Below are 21,257 nucleotides of genomic sequence, written 5' to 3'. Positions count from 1 at the left end.
TAGCTAACAATCTCTACCTTAATGTCGGCAAGACCGAGATCCTTCTTATCTCAGGACGCGTGCTGCCTCTTTCCCTCCCACTATCTGGACTCCCTCCTTGGGTCCCCTCACCCTCTTACTAGGCCAAAAACCTTGGAGTCATCTTTGACCTTTCTCTCTCCTTCTCCCTTCACATCAGGGCCCTTGACAAGAAGGAAAACATTCAGCTCCATCTCCTCAGAGGCATTCCCCCTTTCCTCACCTTCCTCCAGAAGCCCTGGTCCTCACAAGGCTGGACTTCTGCAGCAGCCTCTTCCTCAATCTGCCTCTTTTGTCTTTCCGCCCCCTCCAACTAATCCAGAATAGGACTGCAAGACATATCCTTGGCCTCAAAGCCCAAGGACAGCATCTCTGCAGCCCTAATATCTCTCCATTGGTGCCCAGTGGCTGCAAGGATCAAATTCAAGACCCTCTGCAATATCCACAAGGCTTTCTGGGGCATGGGAACCCTGCTACATCCAGCTCTCTCTCCCTAAATACCTCCCGGCATACAGCACTTCAGTGCTCTAGCTCCAACTCTCTGCATATATGTCATTTCTCCAAGGAGAGAGTGGGGGGTAGATCTCTATCTTTGGTCACGTAAGCGGCTTAAGACCCATCTCTTCTCTTCTTCCTTCTGCCTCTTACAGGGCATCAGACCCCCCCCGTCCAGTCTGCCTCAGCACCCACTCAACCTAGTACTGCCCTTCTGGGCCCCCTCCCTGACCAGCCTGGAGGATTGGCACCCCCTGAGTCCGGTCCACCCCCCTTCTCTGCACCAGTCAGTGATCCCCATCCTCCCCTGGCACTTGCCCTCTTGGGCTCCCCACAGCACTTACCTAACCCACAGCACTTGCCTAACCCAGGGCCCTCCTTCTGTTGCCCCCCCCCCGACACCCCTGCACTTCTTGCTGCTGCACAATCCAAATGTGTCAAGGCTTAGTAGGACCGTTATTATTTTTAATCCCCTGGTCCCCCCCACACCCTTTTTGTCTTGTTTCGCCAGGAAACACTTTGTATATAGGGCCTTATAACTATTCAATAAATAAATAAATAAATAAACAAATAAATAGATAAATAAATAGATGAAGATTGCTTCACTATGCCATTCTGAATATGTGCACAAATATTATTACCACACACACACCAAACGTTCTGCAATCCAAGCCTGGACGCAATTCAAACACTGCTTGCACACATGTAAACAAGTAGTAATTGTGCGTCATAATAGGCACAAATAGATTCAAATAGGGCTTGGATAACAGGATATAAGAAATTGAATTCTGACAATATTGGCAATGGTATGCCATCATCCATATAAGTTAATATTGTACACAGGTGCATGCTGGTCAATACAAAATTAGAAAATGATGTCCTCCCCATTCTCCCCTCCAGGTAAATAAACATGTTACAAATAACAACGTATGATATGATATGATATGATATGATATGGCATTTGTACCGCACCTATACACAAGTGTTTCAAGACGTTGGCGGCAAGTGTTGCTATCGCCTGCTGAAATGACAATCGACTCCAGTGAGAACCAGCAACTGCCAAGAATGTGATGCACAGCACTGCATTTAACGAGGCACGAATTATAGATGAATGTGTCTGTGGACAATCATATGATCTGAGGTCTACGCAAACCAGGGTGTTTGCTGGAATACGATTTACATTACAATAAAGCAGGGTTCCACTTAATTACGATTTGGGCATAACTATGGCAGCATGGAGCACCAGGTAATCCCGTCCAGTACATACATCCTGCCACAGGCCTAGGTCTCCAGGATGCCTCTCCCCATCTGTGTCACCACAAGGAAGTGCAGGTCAGGCCTGTAACCAAGTTAGGGATGGATGAAAAGGGGGGGTGCAACCATCTTAGCATGACCCTAAAGTGCAGCACATCAACTGCCCAAGTGGCATGAGAGCATGTCGTTACGAAGGAGCTTGCAGCAGGCTCTCTTTCTGCCAGGTTTGCTCCTTAAGTGAAGGAGGAACCAGAGAAGCAGGAACGCCTGGGACAGCACTCTGGAAATATCCTGGTCCCTGGGTGCAAGGCAGAGTGCCAGAAGACAAATGTATGTAGCACTCCTTGCACCAAGACAGGGAGGAAGTGGTACAAAGTCTGGGCAGGTGGGTCAGTGAAAACATTTAAGCTTGCCTCTCCACTACCAAGAAAAATTTGGGAGACCATTCAGCCAATCACAAAGTGGCCCTCTGGCGACTAACAGAGCGGCTCCCGATAATTAATGAACGCTCTTATCAGGTGATTTGGTTGGGGGACGGGAGCTCAGGGACAGCTGCTCAGGGACAGCGGCTCAGGGACAGCTTAAGGCAGCTCTTAGGGCATGTTCACTTGACGTAACCAGGGACCTCAATTAATAGGGTGTTAGACTTTCCTCACCCCTTGGTAGGGCTTGAGAGGAAGAATCTGAGCTCTGATGGACCTTAGCGTTGTTTTCTTTAAGGGACTCCACCGCCTTTTCAAGCCACACATACACCCTGGGTGGGCTGATTTAACTATTTAACCCGGGTATCAGGTTTTACTGTGAGAAATGTTTAGCCCCAGTGACATCACAGGGGATAGCTGGGAGGCCTAGAGAGCAAACTAGTGCAAGGTATTGAGTGGACACCAGTGTCAGGTTGTGTTGTAACAGCACTTTCAGGAAGTGGAGGGTGCTTTGTGAGTGTTGTTTTATGGATTGCTCAGAGACACATTTCCATTTCACCCTTGGGCTGCCTGCACCTTTCAGTCATCAGATACAAAGGATAAACATGCCTTCTTACATGATCAAGCGTTGTTCTAAGGGAGAGGAGCTTGGAGGGAATGTTGTAGTCCACTAAGTCTCTATTATTGGCCATGGCCTACCCATACATGGGGGTTCTTGCATATTAATTATGGCAAGAATCTCTCCTGGTTCAGCCTTCTCTACTCGTTGGAAGGGCAGTCTGGCAATATATTTACTTCAGGTGTTTGTAACAGTACAAGTTGTCCATTCCTGTGTTCACCTCCTGACTGCACAGCCTTACCAGACTGTTTTACAACTTGAGACAGTAAGGCACTGCATGCTCAGCTGATCCCTTTCCTATTGGGGTCCTAGAACGGAAAAGCCAAGGACTGCTCTGTGGGAGAATAGTGGGCCAGAGGTTGCAGCGCAGACCACCCAGTCTTTGAGGAGAACCTGCCCAGTCTCCAGCAGAGTATACATCTTTAAAACCCAATTTGGCACCAGAGTAGACATTCATTTTCTGATATCTACTGGGCCTTCTCACTCGTTTAAAATGAACTCCTAGAGCGAGGGAATGTTTTAAATGAGTCAATACCATCTGCTAAAAACTACATTCACCTAGCAGCTATGTGGTTGTATTTAAAATAATGTAGCCTAAAGTTAACCCCCATTGACATTTCCCTTTGCTGTCCTTCCCTGGTGGCAGAATCCTAGCTCCCTACATATTGCATGCTGAATTGAGTTAGAGAAATCAAAGCTTTACTAAAGAAATGGTATTATGATGGTCTAATGGATTTTATGACACGTCACACTCCCGCCAGGGACTTATTCCACTGACAATGAATGTGGCGCACAATAAAAACGTTTTTATTTTTATTTGAACCCTGGGTTCTTGGCTTGAGTAGGGACCCAAACCGTCTCACACCTACCTTAACAAATACCCTGTGTCGCAATGGACTATGAACCAGGCTGGTGTGTAACAATGAAATATTTATACATTTTTAGGATTCAAAGAAAATCAAGCAAATCAAAATTAGGGCAGCAGCCACCGCAATGTGGCAGTGTGCATGCAAAAATCCCACAATACAGTTACTTCACACTCCTAACATAAGATACATAACCTTTAATAGAAACGGAAGCAAAAGTACTTCAAAATACAGATAGCACCCAGGTTAAGCACTCCCTCTGCAGCACTTCCCCCAAACACCTGCTGACTAAATTCTTTGTGGATGGAAAGCAGTGGCAAGGAGTCAGAAAGAAGAGGGAAACATCAGATTTAAACTTCAGCCCACCACCCCAAGATGGGAGGCCAGAAATGAAAATGAAAACCTTCAAAAGGAGCAAAATGGCATACTCAGATTTTACTTGTTACTTTTATCTCAGTTAACAACTGCGGTAGGATAGCTATGACAGACATTTGTGTGGCTGCACTTAAGAGACAAGGAAGCTAACAGACTACTGAGAAGGGCACCAAAGCAATGTGACACAGGTAGGAACATCAATTTTGGGAGGAAAACAATGCAGAAAAAACACACATGCGGCAGAATTGCAACTCGTTTTTCACACTGGCTTTAAAGTGACAAGCAGCTAAGAAAGAAGGGGCTTAGCTGTCAAAATCAGAAATCGGTATTTTGGGATTAGAAACAAAGGCACATATCAGACAGGATTCTGAGGGAAAGGGAAAGGGAATATTCTTGATGGGATTATGTTAGGGTTTTTTATGGGAAAAAGGCAAAATTGGAATTTAGTGAAAAGCAAGATACATGGGCAAATTCAGTTTTTGTTGTACAATGACAGGTTCTACTGAGGCTATAATGTAATTACTATATTATTAAGGAAAGAAACTGTGTGCAAGGGGGTTAATTTCGAACTTTAACCAGCTTGCACTACGTACCTCCTTATAGGGGAATTAAATAATTTATTTCAAAAATGGTACTAAGGATTTACACAGATAACTGAAATAATTATAAAAGAATACACTAACAAATATGGACTAACAGATTTTTCTAAGGAAAGGTGAACAGATGATACTGGAAATTTGAGATTTTGTATGGGATTTTAAGAGGATTTGAATAGGATGCAAGGGTAAAAGAGCGGGATATGCAGTTTTTGGGTACTGAGTGATATGATACTTAAAAGGTAAGCTTGAGTTTGGGAATCTGGGCAGCCAGCGAGGTCTCTGGACAGCGGGCCAAGGATGTGGTCACTCGGACAGCGGGGTCAAGAGATCTGGTCACTGGGACAGCTGGGCTCTCCTGGATGGGATTAACTGGGCATGGTTTGGTCACTGGGGACAACGGGATGGGTGAGCTGGGCAAGGTCTGGTCACTGGGCTCTCCTAAAGGGGATCAGCTGCCTTTCCTCCTTTTTCCCTGGATGTTTGGTTATGGCTGGATCTGGAGGGGTGGTTCTGCCTGGATCTGCATTGTCCTGCCTGGATGGAATCAGCTGCCTCTGGATCTGGTTTTTGAGTTTTTTGAATGTCTGAGTCTTGGGATGTATCTCTGCTTTCATGGATCTTGGGGTCTGGTTTTCAGTTGCTTGTCCCTAGTGTTTCCCTGTCTCCCCCTTATATAGGCAAAGTGACCTCATAGAATTTTACAATCGGGGGGAAGTACTCTGGAGTTACTCCTATCCTAGGATAGGGCAAGCTACTGGACTTCCCTCCTCCCCCCAAGCTGATTGGTTCAGGAGAAATTACATCATTTTATGTGTGCATTTATGACTTCCTTTGATTCCCCAAGTTACTTTTTACAAAAATAAGTTATGGAGCAAAACTTCAAATCTATACTAGTCACCATCATAAGAAACAGATATGCAGATTCCATATTTCCCAGGGAATCAGACAGTCCGATCGCCCACTCGGTGTGATGTTGCATCGCCCGTTGGCACATTTTCGTCATTTTCAAGAAGAGCATACTATTTAAAATTCTGCAACTAGCTACACACATGCCCACTAGTATTAGGCATATTTTCACCAAGTTGTATGTCTGTGTCATTTATACTTCACCCAGAAATGCATTTTTCCTGCCATTCCAGTTCCCCTGGTGCTAGCAACATGCTCTGGGTCTCATTTTGCTTGTTTAAAAATCCCATAAAATACTGGCATATTATCGAATGATTGCTTATTTATGGTGCTGAAACAAAAGTCTTGATGTACAATAGTTCTTTTAAATTCAATGGGCTGGATTAGCCACGGTGTAGGCCGTCCTGCCATCCCCACAGCCAAATTGCCTTCCCCTGGGTGAGCCTGAACAAAGGGTTTCCATGATGCCCTTTGAAGCCATGCAGTTGGGGCTGAGGAGGGGTGTCAAAGGAAATCACACCTCTTGGTGAGAATGCTAGTTCCCCTTGGGTCCTTTGTTCCTTTCTGTAGGGATGCCAGCCAGTCTAACGAGGCCGCAAACTTTCACACGTTGGGCTTTACATATTCCCATGGGGGATGGTTCACTTGTGGAGGCAATACTTTTCCCATGGGAGGCAGGGCACCTTTGAAGTAAATGCCTGGGTCAAAACCTGTTCTGCTGGTTATCTTTTTTTTTCTTTCTTTCAACCGGAACCAAGTCTTTTTGGAAATAAATATCATACACATTTGATAGCAAATCCCCATTCCCACATTTTCAGTCCAACTTCTATGTGCTCACAGGCTGCAATTGCATTTCACTTTCAAACAGAATTCTCCTGATTTACAAAAGCACAGTTTTACATGTGGGTTCATTTTTCTTATATGTCATATTACAAATGTGGCTTCTGCCACACAGTTTCTTTATGATTAACCTTATGGAGGGCTTTTTCATTAGAATGTAGGTTCATGGACACAACAAAATGTTACAAGAGAGTTTCTTTATAATTGACACGAGGCAAGCGAGAGAGCTGCACTATTGCTTTCCTTTGCAGTAATTTCAGTGTGCTGGTTTATTTCAAAGGAAATCATTGCCGTATTGACTGAAAATAGAATTCTTGCTCTACATGTACTTTCTCAGTGAAAACAATGCCTTTCTGTAAGGTATTGCCTTACTTCTTGGCCACCAGATGAAATTAACATACAGCAGGGCTGTGTTTAACGGAACACAACTTTGTCGTGTTTAAATGAAAGGAGGAACAAATTCCAATGTGTCTTGAATGCAGGTCATTTTTCTTGTGTTGGATTTGAAGCAAAACAAATACAGCCATTCTATAGGGTGGCAGTGTTCAAAGCTCGCCACAAGTTGCCCAGGAGAACACAACACAGCCGTTTTTAGGTTCAATGTTGAAATGCGGTTTGTGGTGAAGGGAATTTCTGTTAGGGCTGGTAAATGTACCCCACAATGGGGATAGAAATAAAATTATAGTCAAATCTGATTTTGGTGTACAAGATTTACCAGAATGTTTTTCCTACCACTGATTGCCTGATCAGATGAAAAGAGACAGTGGCCCTCATTCCAAGTCTGACGGTCTGGAAATAAAGGTGCTGGTAGCAATGTACCCACACGCTTTCCGGACTGCCAGACTATGAGATTGCCTGCAGGGGACGGATCTCCCAGTAGGTCTGACCTGCCGGGAATACCAATCTTTTCAGGCTTGGTTTTCACGGATGCACCGGCACCGTTAGCAGCTTCCATGTCCCCATTCCCGTAGAGTCCTTTGGGAATCCTCAGCACTCCTCAGGGATGGGGACTTACAGTTTCCACCGCCTGACATCCTGGCCCATCGCCACCTGTAAAGTGGTGGAAACGGTGTTACGAAGTCACCGGCGACCTGCTGTCATCATTGTGTTCATAGTCTGCGCAACAGGGGATGCAAAGTTAAGGTGGCTTTAGCTGAATTTCCAGGGTTTTGTTGCATTAAGTTCTCACCTTACCGTCCCTGCAACTAATTTTTTTCCTTGAATGTAGATATAAGTGGGCCTCATGTATAATGTAAAAACGCAGATAATTGCAATTTTGTGATAAAAGTATCTGCACAGACCATTGCTGACTCTGAATTTGAAAATTAAACCTGAAAAGTCAATCTATAATTTTGTAGAACAGATTTATAAAATGATATTGCATAGAATAATAATGGAGCACATTGTGATAATTATATACATTTATGCATTGTTATGCTATGCTACCAATAGAGTAAATTATTTTCCGCTATTATGTCACCTTTTCTATGTTGCACATCTCATGATGGAAAATGTTCTATTTCTACAAATGTTATGTTTTACATTTTTTTCTACTTGGTCCAATAGTGGGAAATTGCCAATACTTCTCAACATGTTATGTGTGCCGTATCCTGATGCAGAGTAGCATGAAATAAATCATACTTTTCAGGACCTCTAAAAGTCTCTTAGTTTTCAATCTTAGGGCTAAGCAGACTGATCCTTGGTTTGCTTTTTACCTTTCTTATTGTTGTGAACTGATGAGTGTTGATAATATATTTTAGCAACCTTGCGGGAATTTTGTAGAGGCTCAGTTAATCGGGAAAATGGAATTCTAGGAACTAACCTCTGTTAGTTTGCTTGGTATTTCTAATATCATGAGGCCAGACTACCATGAATGAGTCCCGTCACTGCCACTGCTCAATATGCAAATTGTTGCTTTGTCCCTGTGGCCAAGTGGCCATTGAAAGAGCACTTTCTCCCAGTCCCCCATTCTTTTTTATTTATAACATTTATGTAAGACCCATACACAAGGGCATCACAGCGGTTGTACAGAAGAGTCGCGATTACAAGTAATGCCAACCAATTATCAAAGCTAACAGTGAATGTGTACAGAGGAAGAAAAGATACATCAATTGGATTTGACAGTAATAACTAAGTTAGAGTATCATTATTCGGATTCGTTGAAGAGCCAGGTTTTCACAGGTTTCTTGAAGGCATTGTAAGAGCGCTCATCTCTGATATTTGGAGGTAAAGAGTTCTAGAATAAGGGGGCAGTGGCAGGGAAGCGCACACCGCCATCTCTGGATTTTTTCAAGCATGGTGTGACAAGAGAGATTATGCCTGAAATCTCCCCTGCTGGCACCATCTAAGTTTAGCGCAGCCACGGGCCACGCAGCTGCATTTCCTCAATACTGCAGCAGTCCCAGCGCCACTTCGCCATGCCACTGCACTACGGCACCAGTTCCACAATTGCCTTGTCTGAATCCTGACCCACAAACAGGCCCATTTCCAGCACCCTCAGGATCCATGTGGGTGCTAAATGCCTCAGTATCTCTGAGAAGAATTGTCAGGCATTAGGTAAACACATGGCCCCTCTAACAGCCCTTACTTTGCTCTGAGACGTTAAATCAGGCTTCCAGGCAACTAATGACCTGCATTGCTTACACTGGGGGCATTCATGCTTAATGCCAAGCACTTATTAGCAAAATGTACACACAGAAGACACACAATTACTTTAAAAAAGTGGGTTAAAATGAGTCTTCGACACAAACGGTAACTTCGCTGTCCTCTATTTTGAGTTTTGGCTGAAAGTTGGCGAAACTAACTTGCCCAAACCTTTACTGCTGTCTAGTCTGGGCTTTTGGATTTGTGTAAAGATACACAGTACTTCGGTTTGCTGTTCCCTTCCTGTAAAAGATTCAGCTGGTCAGCATTTGTCTTACCTTTGCATAACGACATCAAGCAGACCCTGATTGGATGATTACTCCCGTCACTCTATTCTGAACAGTACCCCTAGCCCTCCACACCTCTCCCAGTCCAATACTTGAGAAAAGTGCACATGTATTCCAAGCAATCAGGGTTGCCCTACTGAGCTACCTCCATCCCATTTGGGCTAGAGGAAACAGAGCACCGTCAAGCTTTTGAGGTGGTTGTGCTACTTTTTGGCTGTTTCGTTTTCAACTTAAATCCATTTGTAGAGCAAATATCCGTATTTTCTCCTTTTAAGGAGGTGAGGTAACGGCAAAGGCTTGCAATAGAGGAGAGCCGTGACGGTTCAGTGAAAAGGGGTCATTAAACAGAGTAGGCTAGGCTGCCCTGCAGAATTGACACCTCGAGTACCGGGCTCTTGCTGCTTTCCGCCAGCCTCACCTCATGACATCATTACCTCTTGACAGATCTGTTTTAACAATGGGTGTTGAAGTTTTCCTTTTCTGAGCAATGCTTCTGAGGGAGGGGCTTTCACATTGGTGTACATGGTGGGGAATTTATTTCATGAATACATATAGTAAAAAGGCTTAAATGTGCTTTTTTGCACAACGTTGTAATCGTGTTGTGAACATTCAAACACTTTTAGCTTGTAAAGCGTACTTTCAGAGCGTATTGTGCATGTATGGAAATCTCTAAATGTATGTTGTTGGATGCATCGGCCATTAAGACCTGTTTATTTCCATTCTGTGACTTATGTTGCTGTATTTATCATTCTCACAGGATGCAATTGGAGAATCAAGAACGGAGTGGCTTCCTGCACCTGATGCGGGGCACCTTACGAGCTCAGAAGATGGCATTCCAATGTGGTTGCTTAAGGAATAAAAGGGTGCCACCTTTTTCTAAAATAAAGATACGGCATATTCACTTTACTTAATTCATGCAAGTTTCATTAGGGGCCCATAACAGTGCGGGCCAAATTGTCTGGATGAAATATGGCTGACATGAATTAGCCTCATATGACGTATTTTGAAAACTCCACCCAATCACTGAAATACAGCATTACCACTGATAACAGTAGTTGCATTTCTTGAAAACCACAGGAAGTATTGCAGAATTTTTTTATTTCCACCCTCATACTGATGGCCGTAATGGATGGTGTATGGTAGGGGTGCAGACTATTAGAGTAACATATGTTCAAGGCACATTAGGGTGCATTCTGACCTCTTTGTGCATTACATGGGAAAGGTGGTGAACATCAGAGATGTCCTACTTTCCTACCCCTTTTCATTGTCCTCATAACAAGCATTGCATTACTGTAATGAAGGGAAGCACTTTGAACTCTCAGAACCGTGCTGTTATGTATTGCGGGTGCAGCTCTCATATCATGAACATTTTACAGTGGAATTTATGACACGTACTGCGGGTACCAGTGTCATGAAGGTGTTTCAGAGTGGAAATGTTTGTATACATTGTGAATATAGTCATCATGAAAGTGCTTAACAATGAGAATGCTGGGTTATATTGTGGGTGCAGCATCATGGAAGTTTCACAATGGGAATGTTGGCATATACTGTGGGCATACTATTAAGAAAGTGTGTTACAGTGGCAATCCTAGCACATATTGTGGGGGCAGGCATCATGTAAATCTTGTAAAACCCTCAAATGTACTATTCATTGTCCCTCGTGTCTATTTGGGAGAAATATTTACGCTCCTCCGCTGGAAATGTTCACCAGCTGTCACTGGCCTGTGGCCCCTTAGGTCCCACCCAACCCCGGCACCAAAAGCTGCCTTTGTCACTGTGTGGATAGGACATGACAGTGTCATCTTCTTGCATCGTGGGACAGGAATTCTGGTAAAAGGAGCCGCTGAAGCACACCCATCACTCTCACCCCAAATTCAAACTGTAGAAACAGGGAGGGTGGGCTGTTGGTGACAGTCCCTCATGCATTGTTTTGTATTACGGGCCTTCTTTAGGTCGTAGCTTGCACCATCTCTCTTGTATCCTTGCATGCTCTAGCATGCATGGTCCAACTTGCTGGCCGATGCAAGGTAAACCGTGGGGGTCACATGATACAGACTTGATGTCAGCTTCACACTGTTGCACACTCACTCATTCACCCTTCCTCACATTCTCAACGATTACTCATCCATCCTCACACTCATTTATTCACTCCTACATGTTTATTCAACAATCCATTCATCCACCTCATACTTTTGCATTTATACATCCATAAATAGGCACACTATAATATGCCCTTAACATTTCCTTCATTCATTTTCAAAATTGTAAATTCATTCTACCAGCATACCCACTGACCCATTTATCTATTTTCATAATCATTCATTACCACATCCTCCCTCGCTCTCATTCATTCAGGTCACACGTGCATTCATTCATTCATTCATTCATTCATTCATTCATTCATTCATTCATTCATTCATTCATTCATTCATCCATCCATCTCCTGAAACCTCCTTCGATTGTTTGTGTGCTTCCCCCTCAACACAGTCCCTGGACATATCCCACATCTGCATAAGTGTGTCTGTGTGTATGAACTCAGAAAACATTGTCACTATACAACAGCCACCAATATTGGCTTTGCAATGTTTGGGCCTCATTATGGGGCTGCTGGTAAAAACCCGCCGGTAGGCGCTGGGTTAAGGCAACCCTGTAACACTGTTTCTGCCGCTTTCCAGTGCCACCGGGGTATCATGGCTCATGGCAGGCGGCAGAAACGGTAAGTCACTGAAGCATTCTCGCTAAGCATGGTAACGGTGCCGGTGCTTCAGTGAAAACACTGCCGGTAGGGGCCTGAAGAGTTCTGTGCCCCTACTGGCAGACACTTAGTTTGGCGGTCCAGAAAAGGGTGCCGGTACGTTGCTACCAGCACCCTTATTTCCAGACTGCCAAAGTCATAATGAAGTCCTTTGTTTCCCTACTTCTCTCACAGTGACTGGGGCCTCTGTTAGAGAATCAGAGGTGGCAGTGGGCAGTATTCCCTTGTGTCTTGTGTGAGTGCATTGGTGTGGCAACAGAGTGTTTTCCAGTGTCCTCTGTCAGTGGATAAGTGGTGGCAGCAGACATATTGAACAGTGGAAGTTGGATCAGTTATTGTGCTACATGGCGTTCCCTCTGCACAGTATAATGTTCTATAAGGATGGCAATAAATCCCATAATTTTGCACTAAAAATGGAGCATAAGAAAAGTTTAATTTTAGCAACACAATGTACTGGCACATAATTGCGGCAATTTAAAGAACATCAGTGCAGACTTCAGACATGCCACTTTGGGATTTTCGAAAATTCAATCAGAACACATTTTTAGAGCTGCTGCTATCCTGGGCAGCCATATTGATTTATCTTGATTCTCTCCTGTGAAGCGGTTTTCTGGTGCGCGAAGCAGTGATTTAGCAATTCTTAATTCCTGGGCCTGCAACGATTCGAGTGTCCAGAATGATTTGCAGTGGGATTAAAGAGAAGTGCAGGGCATTGCTCTGCCTCTTTCTAAAGAGCTATTGATTGCTCGGGCTGCAACATCTGTACGTCTTTCTGAAGTCTGATGCAGCAGTCTATTCTAGGCAGTCAGCTGCCAACAGTTCCCTTTGCAAGCGATTCTCACTTGCATTTAAAGCAAGTTAAGTGTCTCTGATCGTGACCCTTTCTAATGCTGTCCTCGCGGGCGCGCGTGCAGACATCCTCCATCCACTCCATGCCCTCCTTCCATTGTCCTCTTTTCCGAGGACGATCATCTGCGCAGCTGGCATGATTCACACAGAGATTGCACGAGTAAATAAAAAGGTGATTCAGACCGTGAATGCTGTTGTATTGCAACCTGTGTAATGCCATGGTGCTTTTGCACTAATCGTTAAATTCACCATTTCATTGGGGAGCCGATTTGAGGCGAATACAAACGATCGCATTATGCAGCAGACCACCTAACGTAAGGGTCATGTGTCAATGTTGTGGCATGCTATGCATTTCATAATACAGTTTAGCGAAAGATGCAGTTACATGGCCCTGACCTTAGAGACAATTTCCATGAATAAAATAGGCATAGTAGTAATTGGCAATTGGCTGAACGATCCTGCTATATTTTCAGAAAATAAATATACAACCCTCCCACTTCCTTCGGTGAGATCTGGAGGGTGTAACTATTCACCTCCTGGAGATTAACATTCTTTCAATAACTATTAGCACCAATAAGAGTTTCTTCTGTTGTCTGGTATCGGTGGCTAAACATCCCATTCCAATTGTCATTGCATTTGGAATAATGTTTTGGCTGGTGATTTTCCACATAAAAGAGAATACTAGAGCACAACTACCACAATTCCCCATTATTGGCGGTTTGTAACCCTGAGGTCTGGGGTAGAGGGCAATGTTGGGGAGTAGCAGCGGGCCATCAGGGACCAGAGACTTGAATTTGGATTTCCCATGTCCCCTAGCAGCCATTACGTTACCGCTGTGGAGTCCGGTGCAATTACCGATGAATTGCAAGGTGGCGGGAGTGTGCACAGACATCTGTGGTAAAGTTAATTCCGCATGGCACAAGTTATTACTGTTACCGCTGGATGCCGGCACTAATTCCGCAGGTGGTAATTCCTCCAGTAAAATTAGCACACATTTTCATGTATGACCTGATTTGGCGGTGTGGTAAAAACAGCAGTAATACCGTTACTGCCACTTTACTGCATACTGCCCAACTCGCAATGAAGCCACTTGTCACGCTGTACCGGGGAATCATGGGTGAAGAAAGGGACTCTCAGCTCTTTTGAAAGAGGGGTGTTGGCCCACAAGGAATCAGAACTCAGATGGTTTAACCACTGCCGCATTAATCCAATACACATACATAGCAATTAATTCAGTGCTTATTTGGGTGTCCATGAAATCAGAACACTTTTTGTGCACAGAGGGTTTTTCCTATTTGTAAATATCATTGCTAAACGCAGTGGACCTATCCCTGGTTATTGTTCTTGGCACTCTGGCCAATTGGAGCTTTCCAATGGTAAAAGAAAGCCATAGTCTTATGTTGGAAGGATTCTATTGCAAAATGCATGACTGCAAGAGACAATTGTACTCCGGAGTTGCAGTTCAATGGCCGAACATTCATTATTGTAAACGTATGAACATTGTGCATTGTTTTGTCTGAATCCAAATTAGAATTGTAATTTGTTCACTGGCATTTCATCTGTATGTTAGGTACATGGATACATGGTACCCTAGTTAAAAAGATGGGTCTTGAGGTACATAGCCCTAGAGCCCTGAGAGGATATGGAGGGGTCATGTTCGACTCCCATGTTAATTGCACGGAGGGGACCATACCAATCCATGCTGGCGTTAATGCACCCTTATTTTTAAGTTGGAGTGGGAATTGGAGGAGGACTAATTATGTCCAGCCTGCTCCCCAACTACAACATACAAATGCACACAAATTAGGAGACTCAGTGTAAGTGGCGTACACAGTGCTTTCCACCACGTTTACCATGCCCCTCAGCTAGAAAACAACCACCATGGTGTTGTAGTCAGGAGCGAAGAACGAAAAGTGCCCGGCGTGTCCGCCATACAGAACTACTTACACAAGATAATTAGGGAGGAATGGTAGCTTGGTAAAGAGTACAGGTGGGCACTACTTGTATATTGTTAAACAATTCGTCTTGGTGACAGTTCTTCTTGTCTATTGTGTTGTTGTATATATTTGTGTTTATACATGGAGCTCCCAGTTTGAAAATAACCCAATGACACAAGGGCTATATGTAATCCTAACAAGTCGAAATACAGAGTGGAATCCACCCCGTAATAACCGGTGGAAATACAGAGTGGAATCCGCCCCGTATTACCCAGTGCTCTCTCCTTGCTCCTAATCAGAGCTAAATTCGTTACTTAATATTAAAGCTCAAAATAATGTGTTTATATTTCATAAATTCCACTCAGTTGCTGTATTCTTTCTTCATTCGCCAAATGATTTAAGTCTGAATGCTTTGTAAAATAAAAAATGTATGTGTTTTAATCACACAATATGTCAATGGCGAAATAAGAATTCCTCATTCTTAAAGTACAATCTAATGCCAATGCATTTCGGTGCATAGCACCACCATCAGGGATTTAAAAAAAAAAAAAAACATAAATGAATCAGCTAATTCGTATCACATTTAGAATTCATATATCATGTGCAATTGCAGTTTACAATAAGGATAATTCATACATACCAATGTGTGTATATCAAGGCCATCGTAATGTAGAAGATGTGAGGAGAGCAAATACAAAATGTTCCTGAGTTCATTTGTCGTTTTAACTGTAGCTACTACAGCAGCCTTCTATGTCTACTCAGTCCACATACCTGAGTTTATACGAACATAGATCCTTCTCACCTTGAATCGTTACACGTGTATAAAGATATTTCCATGCAATTGCTAACAGTATTGCTGTAACTCAACCTCAACATTACTATCCTTGTTAAAGTCTGCGCCGTGCACTTAGAGCTTACCTTCATTCTATGTTTGTTTGTGCACCTCATTTACGGGTTTGCAACGATGCGCGCCCGCAAGGTTTCTCTTTACTTAAACGTAACCATGGCAATCTTAATGGCGTCGTCCACCGGCCAAGATTGGTCGTCATGGGCGCGCCTCGCGTCCCGCCTCCCCATGGATACGGGTAGGCGGGATGTGTGATTGCCAAGGTTACCTCACGTAACTTCCCATTGAGCTGTGTTGTTACTCAAATGGTATCCCTGTGGTCAGCGGGTTCCCATTTCAACTTAAAGTGGAATGCATCCTCATTTTATGGGGTATTTTACCTCAGTGCTTCATGTCTCAATGAGTTTTCTACTTACATTGCGCTCAACATGTTATTGCTAATCGCTAAGGAGAGTGTCTCATCTGGGTGGCGTGCATTCTCACAGTTCAACTATGCGCAACAATTATGCTTCTAATCCAATTATAATGTATTAATAGTAAAGTTTCAGCCAGTTAATGTTCAAACAATGTGTGTTAACCAAACATACAATTTAAGCAAACCATATAGGTCTATTCTAATGCTCTACATAATCCATATACATTTTAGTGTTGAACAAAACATGGTTACACGTTCCATAAATTGAAAGAAATCAAACATAATTAAGCAAGCATATTTAAGCAAACCTAATTAAACATAATTAATCCCCTCATTAAGTCATCCCAGGGATATGCAAATTAGTGTTCAAAAACCATATGCAAACACAGCGTTCAATTATAGCAAGCTTGATGGGACTTGATGCAATTTACCTTTTGGCCAGTTCTTAAGGCTAAAACGTAATAGCAGTCTGAAAGAACATTTTGTTGATAGTGCAAATGGGCTCCAGAACAAACTCTTGGAACGAGGATATCCTGAGAAATTGGTGAAACATTCAGCAAAATGGGCATATACCAACTGCCGTGAGACTTTGTTGGAACAAACCCCCAAAGAAAATAAGAGTCAAAATAATTTGGCTTTTGTGAATACTTTCTCAGATCAATCCTCTAAGATTAAGAATGTTTTCTGTAAGAACTGGAAAAAGGTATACAATAAAGAAAATCCTAATTAGGAATGACATCAGAGAGAGGAATCCAACCATAGCCAAACAAACTACTCTGTGGGGTTTGCCTCGCTTTGTGGGCAATCACCCATGTGGGGGTTGCATTATGTGCCAATTTACATCAGCAGTAAAAGAGGTTGATATTGGACTTAGTGCCAAGTGGGAAATTACAGAATTTTGTAATTGCAATAGCACAAACGCGGTGTATATGATCACATGTCCATGCGGTCTACATTATATAGGCAAGACAAACGCAAATCTAAGACTTGTATGATTGAACATAGAAGCTGTATTAAAGAAAAGGTTTAACCGAGACCTATGGTAAGACACTTTGTTGAGAGAGGTCATTCCTATGAGGATTTCATATGGCTTATCTTAGAAAGAGTACATGACATTGACAAAGAAATGACCGACCAAAAGCTAGTCACTCTTGAACAAAAATAGATTTTTAAAACCCGTAGCCACTTAGTGGGCTTAAATGAAGGCATTGAGTGGCATACTGTTCGATGGTATTAAGTACTTCACCTTGAGTGGTCTTCTTTTTTTTCCCTTTGGTCTGTCAGCATAAGAGATTAAACATCAATATTCCACCAAAAGCTTTGTTTTCTCTTTATCCTTGTCCTATATGCAGCTTCTGTGTAAGAATCATTCGAGTTATGGATCGACTTATACTGTTTATAATTGTCAAATCAAATGAACTATTATCAAATTCATAATATTTTCACATATTGGTTTCTTTGTAAGAGGCTGAAAAATGAATTAGAACCATGAAAAGAGGACTTTAATGCTTATGATGAAAAACATATAAACTATCGAGAGTGTTTTGCCATAGTGTAATACAACTGTAAAATGTCTGTATATAGATAGAAAACAGAAAATGTGTTCCTCCCCTACTTCTTTTGTTTTGAACTGCTTCGAGGCAATCAAGAATCAAATATGTTTTCCAACTATTGGTGTTTGAGATACATTAGATATTCCACATGCTGTCGACCTTTTGGATTAAAAGTACTTTTGCCCATCCTATTACTAATAAGATTCCTCTTTTGGAGTTATATACCATCCCCCTCTTGTGTGTGCCTATAGTTGGCATGTAAGGATACCAGTACTCGATATCGGTCTAGTTGGACGAGATTTATTTAACCTGATATATGCTGTGTGCCCAGTAAAAAAGCTGGTTAGTTTTTCTGTTTTCCTGCTGTCAAAAGAGAAATTATATCGTGCCTCCTATTGCAATAAATATATGTATATTGGCCTACGCCAAGCTGCTTGAAAGTCACTTGCGAAAGAATCCGTGTTGTAAGGTCCTGACCTTAAAATCAATGTAAGCCGCCATTTTAGGTTCATCTGCCATTTTAGGATTCGCTTTGTAAAAGTCACCCTGTGAGTTAAAATGGTGGACGATGTCATTCCAAAATACAACATGGCCGTCTTGACCTCTGTACATAGCTAATATGTAACTTGCCTGCAGGCCACTTGTTGAGGTCGTGAACTGAGACCTTGTCCTTCATTGACTTGTGTGTAAGGGATTACTTGTGTAAAGAAACTAATCCACAAGTATACTATAAAAACAATGTATTGAAATACTGAACATAGAACACTTGTTTAACCACATTGTATTAATGTTTAAGAAGACTAACATAGAAAATCCCAGATTACACAGTTGCTGTATAGGCTTGTTGATACATGTATTAAAAGCAAACCAGTTATATGCGGTTGTTCGAGACTTGGCATGAACCCTAGATCGGTGATGTATTAAGTGGAATATTAACCCGAATTGGGGCTGGACATTGTGCCCACAAAGTGTATAAAAGGCAATCCATTCTAATGTACAGCATCTCTCACTGAACACACTAAACCATGCTGGAGTTCATTGTGTTGTACTGAGGGCCAATAGCTATCTGCTCTGTTTTTTAACTGGATTCAGTATAAAATAAAGTACTTTGTGTGTTCCTTTGTAACCCGTGTTCAGTGTATTTCCTTTTGGGGTACTCAGCCTCAATATTTTGATTTTTGTTTTCACAGTTGGTGCCCAAATAGGGACCCTCAAGATTGATGCTGGATTGTTGAAGGTTGACACACGCTATCGGACCGGGATCGGACGGTGTACAAAAAGGGGCCCCACTGAACAAGACGTGACACCTCAGCAGCACTGCATGACCCGATTCCTGGACGATTAGCTTGTGGCCTGAGACGGCATCTTAATGAGGGTGAGTCGTGACCCGACTCTTAATTCAACTCTGAAAATTTTAACTTGGCGCATTGTATCTGCAGGCACAATTATTGACCAGGTAACACCAATAATTTGATATACCTGGGAAATTGTCTACCTGCTTCAGGGCATTGTTCCGCAGCGATAGACAATCTTTGGAATTTAGCCGTCCAGCACCACAGAAGGGGTCGCCAGCATGTACTATTTACTGTAAGCATGGCATTGGAAGTATAGTATTTAATGACATTTGGCACAGACAAACCAGACATGCCTCCGGACTTCAGTGGCCAATCAATGGTAGTTTCGAAATCCCTCGTATTGAGTATTTAGAGTCAATTCTATTAAAGAAAAAGGCTAGACCTGCAGCATTTGATGTTTTGCAGAATTGGAAAAAAGAAGCGTTGAAACAACTTAAAAGTAGAGAGAAGCATGGGCGCCGTCATAAGACGAACGCCGAAAAAGCATTATTGTATGACCAAGATAAACATTCTGAATCGACTAGGAATATGGATAGGGCTTTCTCACTTGGAATTCAAAAAATATATCCGTCCAAAGACCTCCATGCTTCTGATGAATTTATAGATAAATTGTTAAATGAACGAAGGCCTGGTGCCTCTGCGCCACCTCCTTATGTTCCTCTTCCTGCTGCTTTGCCTCTTCCTGCTATTCCTGGTCTACCTGCTGTTGTTCCCGTTGTTCCTGCTCTTCCTTATGTCCCCCTTCCTCCAGCTCCTCCACCTCTTCTTATCGCACCAGTTACAGTACCTCCATTGAATTTGCCTGCTCCCTCTCTTCCAAGTGGTCCTGAGCCGCTTGTAATCGATCGAGGTGCCGGGTCAAAAGTTGTCACTCGCAATACTGTACCACTGGAGAAGAAACGTGAGTTAATTGCATCGGCTAAGCATTGTATGGAGAAGGGTGATCAAGCTAATGTTTCTGCCACACTTTGTAATATGGATAATTTTCCTGAGAAAAATGTTTTTATTGAAGGTTTAGGGATTCAGTTATGTGTAATGTGGTGAAAATTAAATAATGCAGATCTCCCACAAGGGTTAAGGGATCTAAATACTTTAGCGTTTTCTAGAGACACTGTGGAGAAGGTAAATGAGCATGTCGAGAGGTTATTTGGGTATAGAAAGGAGTTAGAAAAGTTATAGAATGAGGATGACGAGGTGGAAAGTATGTATGTACAGAAACGGTTCCTTCCATGTCTAAATCGATATCTGAGGAAGCATGAATTTGTACGAAGGACACACTTAGATGGATTTCAGATATGTCGATAACGCCAGTTGAAGTATATGACACGTATAGTCAGTATACGCCAGAAATGCAGAGGAAAGTGATCCAGGTAATGATAGAGTACCTACAGGATGATTGTGTAAAAAGAAAGATTAGTTGTCCCACAGAGTTATTGAGTATTTACAAGAGAGCTTTTTCACTTGACACTTCAAGTGCTCGATTTGGCTCTGTTGCTTAGTAAGCGTTCGGAGTCAACTACTTCTCAGTTGCCTATGAGAGAGGTTCCTCCGACATTTGTCCCGAAAGTTGAGGTTGCGGCCGATGTTGCATGAAATATAGTCGCTGTGAACATTCCTGCACATTATGTATCGCAGTTAATTCACGTCCCGTTCTCTAGACAGGAAGTGAATACTATTAGGCAATCCATTCCTGATATTAGGAAAAATCAGACAGGATTTTATAAAGAAATAGAGTCTGTCTTGCAATTCTCAGTATTCACCTTAGGCGATATTGATTTGTTATTCCCTGTACTCCTGCCCGTAGATTTGTGGAAACAAGTTAGAACTATAGACGACGTACCAGGGTTGGGAGATACATGGGTGAATATAACTAGACTCGATGGAGAAAGGCCAGCTGGTGAAAGACCGCCTCAGGTGATACTAACTTTGCCTAATAGAATTGTTGCAAAATTAAAAAACTATAATTCCAGAGAAAAGAATTATATGGAACAAACTTACAGCCTGTGTCCAAGGAAAGTCTGAGGGTGCTACCGAGTTCTTTAATCGGTTCGAACAGGTATTCTCGGATTTCAGTGGACAAGACCTAGGCACAGAGTCTGGGAAAAGGTTGTTTGTGGACAAATGTGTGCGTGGATTGCTGCCTGACATCCAGTCACAAATTATGTCTTCTGAGAGCGCTTGGCAGGCGAAGTCCCAATCAGAAGTGCTGCATATGGCTCAGT

Source organism: Ambystoma mexicanum, chromosome 7p, assembly GCF_040938575.1.
Source record: "Ambystoma mexicanum isolate Mex_15411 chromosome 7p, UKY_AmexF1_1, whole genome shotgun sequence".
Lineage (NCBI taxonomy): Eukaryota > Metazoa > Chordata > Amphibia > Caudata > Ambystomatidae > Ambystoma > Ambystoma mexicanum.
The sequence above is the reverse complement of the archived record's forward strand: the minus strand, read 5'-3'. Positions refer to the sequence as shown.